This window comes from Gavialis gangeticus, unplaced genomic scaffold, assembly GCF_001723915.1.
Source record: "Gavialis gangeticus isolate Ggan-Ray unplaced genomic scaffold, GavGan_comp1, whole genome shotgun sequence".
Classification (NCBI taxonomy): domain Eukaryota; kingdom Metazoa; phylum Chordata; order Crocodylia; family Gavialidae; genus Gavialis; species Gavialis gangeticus.
Window position 1 is genome coordinate 5,322,060 of NW_017728973.1, and position 11,638 is coordinate 5,333,697.

At 53.3% G+C, this 11,638-nt stretch overlaps 1 protein-coding gene across 5 annotated transcripts in view; it reads right to left on the reverse strand.

Annotated features, from left to right (window-relative positions):
- Positions 1–11,638, reverse strand: part of GRB7 (growth factor receptor bound protein 7) — a 64,129-nt gene that overhangs the window by 40,808 nt on the left and 11,683 nt on the right. The window contains exon 1 of one of the 5 annotated variants that reach the window (XM_019507184.1): positions 8,921–9,022. The exons of 3 other annotated variants lie outside the window; for them this stretch is intronic. The gene's annotated coding sequence lies outside the window, so the exon portion shown is untranslated. Of the gene's footprint in view, positions 1–6,864; positions 6,947–8,920; positions 9,023–11,638 lie in introns of those variants that run through there. One more of the 5 variants, XM_019507193.1, reaches the window with a different exon arrangement.

Here is an 11,638-nt window from a genome sequence, read left to right on the forward strand (position 1 = left end):
CCTGAGGTTATAGGGTCTCTTCACTTAGGGGAGGAGGAGGAAAGTGTGTGTGCAAGGGGCAGGGAGGGCAGTGGGCAGTGTGTACACACAGGGTCAGTGTAGGCATGCACTTACTTCCCTGCATGTGTGCATGCTTGTGTGCACAGCCGTGAAGAGGCATGATACAGTGTTTTGTTTACTTCCTGGTTTCCAGCACAGCCCTCTAGAGACCTTGATGAATGACAGTCAACCCCAGGGTAAACGGGCACTGCTCCATCAGAGTCAGGTTGGTAAATATAAGCTGGCTTGGTTGCAGCACAGCAGCAAAATCCTGTAGGGTCTGTGATAAATACTGCAGGTCCTGTGGAAAAAGGGGCTAGCATCTCTTACAAACAAACCCAGACACAGGGAGAATAGAGTTGCTTCACACGGTGCAATCGAAATAGGCTCTTGGTACCCAGACCACTGTAAGGGCTTGTTTTGTGGGTAGCCAAGCCCCTAAGGTTTGAAGCAAGACCCCTCCCAATCCCTCAAACTCCTCCTCAGATTGCTACCTGTGTAACATCTCGGCTTGCAGCCCAGCCCAGCAAGGACCAAACCCTGTGGAGGCTGACCTAGGCCTGCCTCCAGGCAGTCTGCGTGGTTTCTACTGCTGACTCAGTTTTGTAAGGCAAAAAGAACCACCAGTGTGCAGATTCACCCTAGCCACACAACTCTCTAGGTGAGCCTGGGGAGCCCCCAGGCAGGCCTTTTTCCTATTTCTGCTGCTCCTAAATGGGGCCTAATTGGGAGACCATGGAGGAGCTGAAGGAGGGGTAGAGCCTACCTGCACGTCTGTATAGTGCTGAGCACAACTGTGGTGCTCAGCAGAGAACCAAACCTCCTGGGGCTCAGCAGAAGACTCTGAGGTGTAGCTCTGAACTGGGAAATCGAATCCATGCAGGGGGAGGAATCTGCCCTAACAGTGGCACCAGGGAGAAGTGAGAGGCTATGGGAAGAGGCCAGATCCCTGGAGCCAGGCTAGAGTCACCCAGAGACATAGTGAGTGGATTAGGCAGCTTCATGGAGACACATCTGTGCGTGGCACTGAGCCCAGCACGGCTGCCGCTTTCCAGCCCTCCTTTCAAGCACATACTGTACCGCAGAGTGACAGAAAAATATGAGCCGGATTAGAGCAGAACCCCCGAGGGACACAGAGATATGCACAGAGCCTGGGGTCAGAGTCCCCTGATTAGTCAGAGACTGCAAACACAGCAGAATTTTCTACAGAAGAAACACCTGTTGTCCTCATAGATGCATCTGCTGGTGTAGGGCCCATCTTTGTTGCTAGTCTATATGACTGGAGCCTGTGGCTTGGGGGAGGGAGAGGTTGGGTGAGGACTCCTGAGCTCATGACATGGCTTTACCATTGGGTCACTGGGTGACCTTGGACAATTCATTTCCCCTCTCTGTGCCTCCATTTCCTCAACTGTATTAAGAGGTGGGAAGATACTGACTCTTTGCAAGAAGGGTAATGCTCAGAGGTGACACTGTTGCTACCAGTGCAAAGCATCAGCCTCACCTGTCTCTACCTCTCACCCTAGTTTCATCTTTGACAATAGCATCATGCACAGAAGAAGCCACAGCAGCATGTTTCCCCACCAGAGATAATCACTTTCTTCCTTCAAAAATGAGTTACACTCTAAGTATGTGACTTCTCCACATGGCCTACAGGATGCAGGAACCTGGCCTGGATTGACTTGCAGCAAGATTTGTGTTCCTATATCATCTCAGGTGCTTTTGAAAATCCAGCCGGGGCATCCTAGCACCAGGGTGCTGCTTCTACAGTTAACTTCGAAATACCTATCATGAAATAAAGCTGCGCTTTCAAGGATGTTTATGTGAATGTGGCCCAGGGAGGCAAACTATCTTAGTTGTATTAGCTACCAGGCAGCTTTTCTGTTCCTTTCACAGTTTGGCACAAGTATATGGGAAACGTATGGGGGAGATATCATCTAGGTACATGTCTAAGATTTTAATGTTGGTCACACTGACCAATCCCACAGCCACTGGTTAAGATACTATCTGTGACAACGCTGTGCCCCATGAAGCTGAGCCTTCCCTGAGGACTTGCAAAATGCAATCATCCACACTCAGGAACAGAGAAGAAGAGCTTTTAAAGGCCTGGGTGGAGACTCAAGAGTCTCAGGCTTCTGTTGGCTGTCTGACCTTGGGCAAGTCGCTTAGGGGCCAAGTTGAAAGGTGGCTGCTGCACTTCTGAAACACCTGTCTGCATATCTAGGTGCTTAAATACCTTTAAAAATGCCTCTCGGGCCCATATCCTTGAAGGTATTTAGGACTTTTTAGGATCTGGATATAGCAGGGATGGGCAAAATATGTCCACGCGCCAGATACAGCCCACCAAGGGATTTTGCCCAGTCCACAGTGGGTCCCTTGGCCCCACTTGGCCGAGGCCCTAATGGCAGCCTGGGCTGTGGAGCGAGTGGCTGGTTCCACCATCTCCAGGTGTATAGCAGGGCTGGGGTGGTGCAGCAATCGGACTTGCTTCCCAGCAGCCCCCACAACACCAGCACCTCCTTCCAGCTGCTGCTGGACCTGGCCCTGCAGCTCAGGCACCTCAGCCCACCCACCACTGGGAGTGGGACGCACATAGGCAGGATTTTTTTTTTTTTTTAAGGAAAATTTTTTATGTTCAAAGTCAAATCAGCCAAATCAATTCCAAATCCATGAGTCATTCAAGAACCAAATGTGGCCCTACTACCAGCAAACATCCTCCACCCCCACCTTGGGCTTAAGATGCTTCCAAATCCTTTGGCAGGCATCCTACATGCAGGCCCAAGCCCAGAAACTTGGGGTTTGGATGCCCCAAGTTTCGCTTACCCTCAGCCGTACGGTCACAGGAGCAAGCTAGGGAGGAGTCTCCCATGGCCAGGCGGTGGGGATGGGGCTATGGGCAGGCAGGGCTGGGCTGGGAGTAGGACGGGTGGGTGAGGACAGGATCATGGACCAGTCACAGTGTGGGGCTGGGGCCCAGGGCAGAACCACAATCTGCTCCGCACATGCCTGTTATGGGTTCTGGGCAGGGGCATGCAGGCAGCAGATCACGGTTATGCCCCCGGCCCCAGCCTGACACTGTCACTGCCCCAAGATCCCTCCCCTGGCCATGCCCACCCACCCTGTTCCCAGATGCTTCTTTCCATCTGCTTGCAGCCCCATCCCAGCTGCGTGGCCAGGTACAAGGCAGAGCCACTTAGAGAGTTTTGGTGAGCTGTTGCAGAGGGAAGAGGTGCTGATCTTGCCTGCAACAACTCACCAAAACTCCCTAAGTGGTCCTCATGCCCAAATAATTGCCTACCCCTGGGGTACTGTATGGGAACAATAGCACTGTCTTGTCTCTCAGAGGTGTTCTGAGCATGAACATACCAGCGAGTCTGAGATGCCCAGATACTATGGTATCTGATGGGTGCCATGTGGACTAGTTCTTTCAGAACAGTGTAGAAATGTACCCTGTTAGCACATTTTTAAACCGTAGCTTAGACACAGACCCAGAAGGTAGTCTCAGTAGGTCCTGGGATCATCCATCCATCCATCCACCCTTCTACATGTTTCCTAAAATAAGTCCCAGAATCCTCGTTTAGATATAGCAAAATAGAGTAAGCAATTAGGTATACTGTTCAGAAAGCCATAGAAAGAGCTGATCCCAACAGGCTCTGCCAGGACTTACCTGTAGTCTCCATGGCTTTCAAATGGCTTCTTTGTAACTCAGTTCCTTTTTCCTCCACCAATTCTTCCCTCTTAGTTTTGAGTACTTTGGGAGGCACAGTGATGCCTCCATTAAAGTTCTTTGTCAGGGATGGCTTGAGACAATGCAAAATCAAGCCCCTTCCAAGTGTGACAGTAACCACTGAAACAACCCAGTGCTTGGACCTGGGGGCCATAAGTTCTCCCATATCAGTGTAAATAAGGAAGAACTTCCTGGATGAACAGGAGAATGTCAGCATCAAACTGCAGCAAGAGGGAGGAGAATCATCCATAGGGATCCCACACCTGTATCAGTGCAGACCTCTTACCCCATATCCTGTCTCTAGCAGAGTCTCCAAAAGCCAAATTCTCTAGTGGAAGGCCTGATCCTGCAAAATAATGCCCCTTACTGATCTATATTGTCCCACCAGGGACCTTTGTTCCTGATCCATAGCTGGGTGAAGTGTGAGGAGGACCCTGTGGACTGGAACTTCTCCCTGTCAACTAGGCACTGGTGATGTGTCTGAGCCATGGCATGGAATGAAACCAAAGACAGATGGAAATAAAACAGGTCACCAGGGTTGGCTTTTGGCCGATGAGTTCAACGAGGGAATGAGGGAGCAGGGTTTGCCTGGTATCAGAGTGCTGAGGACTTTGCAGGCCCTACTGGCCCCAAGAGCTCAGCACTCACCTTGGCCTCACTGACCTACTCCCCTGTTAATATGGAGAGTAGCCCCTTGGGACAGGTGCATGGGATTCTCAACCTCTGACTCCTGAAAGAGAGATCCATTGCCCTTAAATCCCATGCCTGGCTTCTGACCCAGTCTTTGGGGATGGTTGCCCCAACTAGGCCTTGACGTGTGTGGTGCAGGGATGCTTGCTGCCTGTGATAGTCAATGATGAAACTTGCAGAGAAGCTGGGGGGAAGGTAGGAGTGTCACGCTGTCCCCAGTGAAGCAAAAAGCGGAGATGAAAGCAACTGCGTCTCATCTTTGAACAATTTACGGTGAAAGGAAGAGCATGAATAGACAGATGGATTCTTTGGGGATATCTATGTTTCTGGAAATGCTGTCATCCTCCGGGAATCCAGGTCCCTCCCAATTTCTTGTCTAAAAGTCTGTCTCACCCTTTTCGGTGTGGAATCTAAAAGACCTTGGCCACTTATTACTGTAGCAGGGAACTGGGCAGAGCTGCTCACCCTGAAATTTGTCAGCTATTAGGCTCTGTTCCTGGGAGCCAAACCCAGGAAAATGACTTCCTGGCTACAGGCAAAGCTACTGAGCAGGGTACAAACAAAACACACCCACCTACGCATCAGCACACAAACCCACACCTGTCCAGACACACAGGTGCATCACACAAATACAGAGACATGTGATCACAGACACAAACACACACATACGCTCACGCTCATACTCAAGAGATGCACAGCCAGAATCACACATGTGCCTAACCACTGAACCATACCACCCACCCAGACACATATGCACAGTGGCTTGCGTGCCCCTCTTCTAAACCCCTCCTTTCTCCCTCTGGTAAATTACTATAAAGACAGTAACAGTGAGCCCTAAACCAAGCTTGCCCATTTAAAGTTTAATTTTTTCAGTGTGCCAAGCTGAGAGGCTCATTGATTCTAGGTTTAATCATTCATTTCTTGTTTACAGTCTCCAGTGTGGAGGGTGTGTTTTTCTCTCCCCCTTCCCTCTACCCACCCTGCTTCCAGGCTGCTGAAGCAGGACGCTCAGAGTTCATCTCCTGTCTCTGGTCAAGGTCCCCTGTGCTACTGCTCACTGCCCTTCAGGGGCTGGAGAGACTTCCCAAGTTGTTTGTGTTTGAAAGGTCATGGGTGTTCTTGAGGAGGGAGCCGTTCCCAGACCTCACATATCTCAGCCGCTTACTAAAGCACTTTCCAAACAATGGGCGGGTTCCAGAACTCAGTTTCACTGGCTTCACTCCAGAATGGCCTCACTTATTCTAAACGTAATGCCAGTTGAATGAAGATCACAGCTTAGCCTTTCTAAGTCCTTAAATCTTCTCACCCAGTGCTGAAATGCAGCTGCTTCTGGGGAAGAATGTGGCTGCTGTTTTAACGGCCACAGCAATACTACCCAAGAGTCTGGGATGGGAAGTGAAGAGTCCTGTGTCTGGTTGAAACAGGAAAAATACTGGCTACAATACTGGGCTTCAAACCCAAGCTATAGGCAAACTTCAATGGCCAAAATGGACCTCAGTTTTACACCTCATCTGAAATGCGCCAGGTTTGTTATGGTTTGCATTTACCATCATGAAACCTGAGAATCATGTAAACAACAGAGGGGAGGGACAGGAAGTACACTGGGCAAGACTGGTATGGCTAGCTGGAGAGTCTGACTCTCTTCATCTCAGACCACTACCCAGCCCTTGCATGGTACCACCATCCCAGCCAAGCCGGGCCAAGTTGATACAGAGTAAAGCTTGCCTCCATGAAGGGAGGGAAAGATATTTCAGGAAAAGCAGCAGCTAATCCCTGAGAGCATCCAAGAGGTGCCATGGTGCATCAGACCTCTGCAGATGAAGTGTCTTGCTGGACAGGGTTGAAGGGGAGAAATAACCCAGTGCACAGAAGCCAAGCCCACCTAGTACAGAGCATCAACTCCCTTCCTCCACCTCCCAGAGACATCCCCTGACATTCCCCAGTTGAGCTGGCCACCTCACCTATTCTATGACACCGAGTGTATCTACACAAGACACTTAATGCACAGTAGACTAATTCTACTGCGCATTAACTCATCATGGCAAAAACCATTTTCATGTACTAATGCGCAATAGAAAGCACTAACAGTTTTGATGCACTAATGCGCATTAAGCACATCTGAATTGCAAACTGTGGGGGGCAGGGGCAACAGGCCTGTTCCTCAGCTGATGTAAACCCTCATCATTTGACGAATCTAGGCAGGTTTACAGTACCTGAAGCTTCAGACCCAGCACACCTTTCATGTCGCTGGCAGTTAACACACGGCAGACAATGATCATGAGTTTTGCAGGCTCAAGGATTTTGGTCCCCAGAGAACTTTCCCCACCCAGGATCTGGAATCTTTTAAAACCCAAGGTGCCCACAAAGCCAAGTGAAGTTTAAACATGAGTCACAGCAGTCCAGCCGCTTACGCAGGCCTCCACAATGTCTTTGGAAGCTTCAGCCACCGCCAGCTGGAACTCAGCGTCTCTCTGCTCCTGAGTGGCCTGGTCAGCATGGAACTGGGCTCTCTCTGTGCCTGGCTAAGCAGAAGGGCATGGGAGGGTGTCATGGGGCGTTTAATCCCTCCTGCCCAGTAAGAGGCTGTCCAGCAAGGACGCCCCTCTGCAGCCCCGTGTAAATGCAAGTCAGGGGCTTTAATCAGTAATGTGTGTGTGTCTACCCCCAGCACCCTGGCTGCTCAGCCACAGAAGCTTTCCCCAGGGAGATGACCCTGCTGCCCTGAATGAAGCAACAGACTGCTCACCCCTGGGAAAGCCAGTGTGGTACTGACTGCAGGAACGAACAGCACCAGCTGACTGGTGTGGTGGGGGAGAGAAGCCCCCGCATCTTATTCTACCAGAGGCAGGTTGTGAGTGCTCTACACAGGGGAGCCACTTGCTTAGCTGCCCTCACTATATACCCTCAGAGAAAAACAGATGTGCCCATATGCTGAGCAGTCACTGAGCACACCTGCAACAGGCACCTGGGGAAGAGATGAAGCACTGGGGATAAAGCCCCAAGGCTGGTGAGAGAGCATGGAGCCTTCTCCAAGCCCAGCTCCACTCAGGACATGATGTTCGTTGGTTCCCTTAAAACCCAGGGACAAGGATGGAGACAGGTCTGAGCCCCAGTGGCCTGTCCCCTCCCCACAGGGTCCCTGGGCAGCTGGCCCACATACAGCACCCAGTCCTGAGTGGCTATATCCGAGCAGGCCTCCACAGGGCCCCCACTGACTCTGAGCAGATCCAGCCTAGTGTGCTTTTGGGGAGAGAGGACTAAAAGTGGGGGCTCCCTTGCTGCTGTGCTATTTCATACCAGTGCTCTTGGCAGGCTTTTGTATTCATCTTCCAACCACTGGTATTCCCACCCATTACCAGCCCCGCTGTGACAGGCCCAGGGAGCAACATGCCTCAGAAACACCCTCGCCACCCCAGCCTGCTGTCTTTCTATGCCCTTTCCCCCTGCCCATCACCACAGCATCAGGTGAGCACATGCCAGCAGCAGATTACTCACTACTAAGTACCTCCATTCAACAGGGTGCCCCTAACCTGTCCTGTCCATCACCAGCTCCAGCAGGCACCTTACAGCCTCCTGGGGAAAGTCCCAGGAGATGGGGAGAGATGCCAGGCTCCCCAAGTCACACCCCACATCTGGAGAGATGGAGAAAATCGATCACCATGGCAGGGTTGGTGCAGAGAGAGGGAGACGCCTGGGTGCTAAACTTCTGTCTCTGCCCCAAAACTAACAAGCAGGGCCACTATTCTGGAGCCAGACTCAGGATTCACCCCAGAAACTCAGGATCTACCCCACCACCCAGAGACAAGTTTCTGTCCCCAGTGATGGTGCCGCAGAGACTGCTCTGGCTTTCCTAGCTTCTGCTTGGTGCCCGCTAGCACCGGAAGCCCTGGAGAGCCACAGGTGCCTGTCTGGAATCCTTCCCTCCGGCACATACCTCCCTGGCTCCCCTCTGTCCCCCACCTCTGCAGACACACTAGGAATAAGGCAGTGTTGTTCCTGCACAGACCTGGGTCCCTCCCTAGCCCGCCCGCCTCAGGCTTCACAGTTCTTTCCCCCAGTAACCTCATTCACTTGGCTGGGGTGAGCGGGCGGTAGGGAGCAGAGAACAAGAAGAAAGGGAGCAAAGGGGCCATTTTGGGGGGATGGCCAGGGAAATGGGCAGATGGGGCTATGGAGAAGGAAGAGCTAGAGGATGAGAGGAGGAAGGAAGGGAAGAAAAAGAGTAATGGAGAGAGGAAGAAACAGAGAAAGTGGAGGACAAAGAAACGCTAGAACGAAAGAGAAAGGATAGGGAAGGAGAAAGAAACCAGGAAGCTGCTCCCAGCGGAAAACTACGCAAGTCCCTGCCTACCACAGGTGAGTTGCTCCTCTACACAGACACACACACACACACACACACACACAGTGCCAGCTACACCCAGTGGGTCTTCCAGAATGAGGAAGAGGGGGATCAAAACAGCCTCCTACCTGGTCCTGATGATAGGCAGAGACGCACAGACCTGCTGGCTTGACGGCAAAACTGGGGATTCCTGTTTCACTGTAATCCTTTATCTACCTGCCTCTCCTGCTGCTGGCAGCCCACGCCCCCTGCTTGACATCACCGACCGGCCGGTGTGAGCAACAACACAAGGCCCCACAACAGGTGCTGGGATGGGGCCCAGATCAGGCTGCCCGCTTTGCTATTAACTTGGTGAACTTCACTGAGCCGCTTTCCTGATAACCCTTGCCTGCCCTGTGCCCAGCCCCATCTCCTGGCACCAGCAGATTCCAAGAGGGCAAGGGGGTGCCCCCAGTGGGTCTGACACACTTATGGGGATGTTGTGTGCATTGGCCAGTGTTGGTGCTTGTGGAGACTCCTTATGGGATGTCTTGGGTGTGGGAAGCAGCTATAGGGCTGGGTCATGGGTTTACTCAGCCCCTGGGACTTGGGAAAGAGCCTGGGACTGCCACTGCCCTGGGCAAGGCTTGTTTCTGAATGATGTTGGCTGGGGGCCCTCCCTGTTGCCCCAGTTGGGGGACAGTCTAGAGGATGCCTCCTAAAAGGCTTAGGCAGGGCCCAAGGGCCACCTAGGGAGGGAAAGGGCCACTCAGTAGCATGTGGGGAGGCAGCCAGGATTGGGGTGGGGGGCCTTCTCGGTGTTGTGAGGCAGGGCGGGTATGTCTGGGCCTTTGAAAAACCAGGAAAGGACACTTGGACTGGGGTCTTCTCAGTATCCCCCCTCCCCCCACCCCAACTCCTCTCCCAGCTGGGTTCTGTTTGGTGCCTTACCTGGCCCAGCACCTTAGCTGGGTCCATGGGAACAAAGCTGCACTCACCCCTGCACCCAATATCAGTTACAATGTCAGGGATTCCCTGCCACAGAGATGACTGCTGGTAGCTTGCAAGAGGAGAGGAGAGGTCCCAGATCCACATGCCCTTCCCCCTCCTCCTTCTAATTCCAGGTCCCCCATGGGGGGCATGAGGCCTCATGCAAGATGGCTCTGGCAGAGCTGTTCCAGTGCCATGCAGCCGAGGGAGTGGCTGTCTCTGAGGGGCTGGAGCCCCCAGCAGTGTTGGCACAGCCTGCAATGCACACAGTCACCACCAGGGGTCACCCTGGAGGACCTGTGCTGCAGTAGGGACTGGGGCTCTGGTGCCTGGGAGCTTGGCCACAATTTTTGGAGACCCCAGGCTTCCCTGAGTCCTGGCGAGAAGGGCGCGTCAGGATTTGGGCAATGGTGCCCCCTGGAGACTACCCCACAGGTCTCTGGGCACATCTCCCATCAGCTATAACAGTTCCCTCCTGAGGCTCGTGTGTTTGCTGGGCTCCTGAAATCTTGCCAGCCAGGAAACAGGCCCCGATCTGATCCCGGATCCAGCTCAGAGCAGGACCTGGCCCAGCATTGAGCAACATAAAAACAGATTCCTCCCAACACACAGACAGTCAGGCCCCAAGGTCTCCATGGGTGCGATGACCCTGCACACCACACCTGGGTCATGTGAGGTTGTCACAACACACACAACCAATGCCATGCCCAGCCCCGATAGGAATGTTCCCTGGCATCTGCTAGACACTACCAGGTTGCATTCCCCTCCGGGCCTTACCTGGCCCAGGCGGTTTTCTTCCCCTCCTTGCCCTGCGGGCAGTCAAGGAACCTCTTTGTCCTGCAGCGTGACTTTCTGAGCTCCCCTGGCTAAGCCCCACAAAACCCAGGGGAACCCCTGGGCTTGTGCCTCCCCCTCTCCATGCTCTGTGTAGCATGCATCTGAGAGGTGCTTCCCCCACAGTCATAGGCAATGCATAGGAGGGGCACGGGGGAGGGGGGGCATGTGCCCCCCCTGAGATTGGCCGCCACCGAAGCCACTGCCGGCTTCTGTGGGCAGTCGCTGCTTGCACCCCGCACCCCTCCCACCGCTGACACCGCTGGTGGCAGCTGCAGGCGGTCCCCACTCGCTGCCATGCTGCCCCCCCAGTCTCGGGAGGCACCAGTCGTTCATGCCCAGTTGTTTACCCCTGCTGAGGAGACAAATAGACCAAAGCTGATGTTGGGTCCTGCGAGCTCCAGGTGGCTTTGACCCACACCTGAGTCTTTCCTTGGCTTTATGAACCACCTCAGCTCTGTGGAGGGAAGAACTAGCTACGCTTTGACCTAACCCCACCTGTCTCGCCACAAAGAACAGAGGCAGCTTTCTTTTGGTGGGATCCATCTGTGTCCTTGATACCCTCAGCCCATTGTCAGGTCAGTCTATTCCTACGCTAACTCTACCAAAGAGCAATGGGCACACATTACCCTTGGGCCTTTATACACCTATGCCAGCCCACCCTGGGAGGCAGCTGGACTCCTGGGAGCAGTTCCAGTTCCTGGACTCCTAGAGTTGTCTGGAAACGATGAGGTGCTGGGGGAAGAGGCAGTGAGGGAGGTCACAGGGGCTTTGAGCTTCACAGAAGGTCACTTGTAGCACGGGAGAGGGGAGATGCTGAGTAAGATTCCCTCAACCTGACTCACAGCCCCTGTCACTCCAGTCCTGGCTTTCCTTCCCAGCTGCCTCACTCCTGACCTGTAGACCCCTGCCATCCCCAACCTGAGTTCACCTTTATGCCCTTCAAGTCCGACCGCCAGGCCCCTGTGACCCCAGCTCTGAGCTCTCCCACTGTCCTGAGCACCCGATTCTCCTGGTCTGATCTCTGTCCCCTCCCTAGCCCC